General features: G+C 53.7%; 1 non-coding gene across 1 annotated transcript; it reads right to left on the bottom strand.

Annotated features, from left to right (window-relative positions):
• Window positions 1-1,100: 1,100 nt before the first annotated feature.
• Window positions 1,101-1,288, bottom strand: LOC124617245. The gene has a single exon (XR_006980012.1). It is a non-coding gene; the product is annotated as a U2 spliceosomal RNA (small nuclear RNA).
• Between the last annotated feature and the right edge of the window lie 1,440 nt (window positions 1,289-2,728).

Genomic DNA, 2,728 nt, shown 5'->3' with positions numbered 1-2,728 from the left:
GCGGCGCGTGTACGTCTGCGACCGCACAAGCACCACACCATCCGATGCATCCGCCGGGCGCGCGCCCTTTGGTGCGTCAATCAGCGGCGCGGCTGCGCCGTGAGTGACAACACCAAAGGTCGCGGCGAGCGAGGCAGCCTGCCTGCCACTGCCCACCCGCATCGCAGAGCCACCTGTTGGCGGCGTAGCGAATGCGGGCGGCAGTCCCAGGTCGGTACCCACGCTCCCGACAGATGGCGGGCGGGAGGCGCCTGCGGCAGCCGCACGACGTGGCCAGCGTACACCACAGGGTGCAATGGCCGGCGCGGGCAGCGGCGAGCCGCGGCCTTTGCCGGACACTGCGCCTCTGGCCGGAGAGACGCGTTCGGCGGCAGGCGTCGGCAGCGTGCTGCCTTCACCTCCCGAACTTGCGCTCGGCACTCGTGGCGACGCGGTTGACGTCGCAGAGCGTGTCGGCAGGGGGATGCCAGACCACCTCGGCGTGCGCACACACAGTACACACGACGCGGGGGTAGCAACCACCGCCGTCCTGGGCGTCGCAGGCGCCTGCACACACACACAGGGTGAGGGCAAGGCAGCCTGTGAGCCCACCACGCTGCTGCGGGTCAGGACCGCCGCGTAAGTTAAACCTAAGTCCAGCCGGTCTGTCCTACTAGCTTCGGGGACCGGACTGGGCTGTGGCCATAGCCCCTCTCTATTATCTAAGGCTAGGCGGCCTGTGGTACTAACTTCCCGGGCCGCTTTCGCCTGTGGCTTTCGCCCAGCACTAACTAAGGACGAAGGGCCTGTCCTACTAGCTTCGGGGGGCCTCGCCTGTGACCTCCCGCCGGCCGACCTCTCTGGGTGCCCCAGAGAGCCAGACACGGCATCGTGTCCCATACCCACTCTCCCCCGACTGGCAGCGCCGGGGGTTGCGGACTCTGCATTGCAGAGCCGCTGGTGTAGCCGCAGCGTCTTCAGCCGCGGGTCGCGTCGGCCGCAAAACTGACACTCGAAAACGGGGACCGTTTCCGGGTCGTGCAGCCTCCTGTAGTGGCGGAGAAGGGCCGAGTGGTCCTTGTACTCGCCAAAAGTTGGTCTCCCGGCAGCCTTGGTGACGAAACAGATCCGGCAGCGGAAGACCTCCGCCGGCAGCGTCACCACAAGCTCCATTGTTCAGGTCGCGGACCTGAAACAGGAGAATAAAAACGACCGCTTCCCGGTGCAGTAATCAGTCCATTTCAGCTCATCTTAAGCTGATAAGAACAGATACTACACTTTGATCTTAGCCAAAAGGCCGAGAAGCGAACTATGGGGTCAAGGTGGTTGGTAGAGGTAGCACCTTTGCTTGGGGTTGACTCAGTACTGGTCCTCACCACCCCAGGGATGAGCTGAGGAGGTATGCAAGACCTTTGCCTCTGAGGAAGCTACGTCCAAGACCGTCCGTGCGTGGTGAAGAGCCACATCCTACACGAGGTGACCCTGTTAACGCAGAACACGGCGGATCTGTAGGAGAAAACCTTGAAAAAAAATCTCACATTCCAAATCCTCAATGCGTCTGTACTCGAGTCGAGCGGCAGCGAGGTCAGCGTCTGTCCATCTAGTAGGTGCGGCTGTATTATATGCTCCAGGAACTGACAATCCCTGGTTCTAAACACCCAGTGGAAACACTGGACCAAAACTTACAAGCTATCATGATTCGTGAGAGTAATGACAGAATTACCACAGGTGGTAACCAATCCACTCGTCGACAGACGACAACTGGGTTTTCGGATTCTGGGGAACCCGGGCCATCACGATCAGAGTTCTCAAGCAAACTTCGTCCCAAGGTTCCCATGTACATTGGTACCTTTAACATTCAGACCCTAATTCAACCTGGAAAATTACACAACTTAGTAACAGAGCTAGACCAACAAAAAATTAAGATCTTAGCGTTACAAGAAACTAGATTCACGGATGAAAATACAATAGACTATGGAAACTATCGCATCTTCAAGAGCAAGACTGACAAACGAATTGCCAATGGTACGCCACTCCTGGACATGGCATTTGCGGTGCACAGAAATATATTAGGCTCAATTAGAGAGGTCTCTTCCATAAATAATCGCCTCATGACCATGCGTATCCAGTGCGCCAACAAGAAATACACATTGATAAATGTTCATGCACCCACAAACATAGACAACAAAAAACGCCAACTACAAACTGAAAAATTCTGGACTAAACTTGAAGATGTCATGGCCAAAATTCCCCGGGATGATATCAAAATCTTAATGGGAGATTTCAATGCACAAATTGGCAGAGAGAAAGAACACCAAAAAACTGTAGGAAAATATCCAGCACACAGATTCACCAACAGAAACGGACTGAGATTTATTGAACTATGCCAACAAAATAATCTAAAAATAATGTCTACATCTTTGAGAAAAAAACCTAGAAAACAAAAGACCTGGAGGTCCCCCATACAAGAGATCGGCGAATATCAGATTGACCACATTGCCATCTCCTATTTCGTACAGAAAGAGATCCATGATGTCCAAGTCCGCAGAGGGGCGAACATTGACTCAGACCACTACTTAACACGCATTAAAGTGAAATTCACCCCAAAAACATTCTACCCGAAGAAAACACACATGATGAAATTTGACACACGAACAATCAATGAAACCAATCTGAAGGAGGAGTGGGAAAAGGAACCAGCTGACTCTTGGGAAAAATTTCGAACAAAAATTACAAAGAAGGCAAAAGA

This window comes from Schistocerca americana, chromosome 5 (genome assembly GCF_021461395.2).
Source record: "Schistocerca americana isolate TAMUIC-IGC-003095 chromosome 5, iqSchAmer2.1, whole genome shotgun sequence".
Classification (NCBI taxonomy): domain Eukaryota; kingdom Metazoa; phylum Arthropoda; class Insecta; order Orthoptera; family Acrididae; genus Schistocerca; species Schistocerca americana.
The sequence above is the reverse complement of the archived record's forward strand: the minus strand, read 5'-3'. Positions and strand labels throughout refer to the sequence as shown.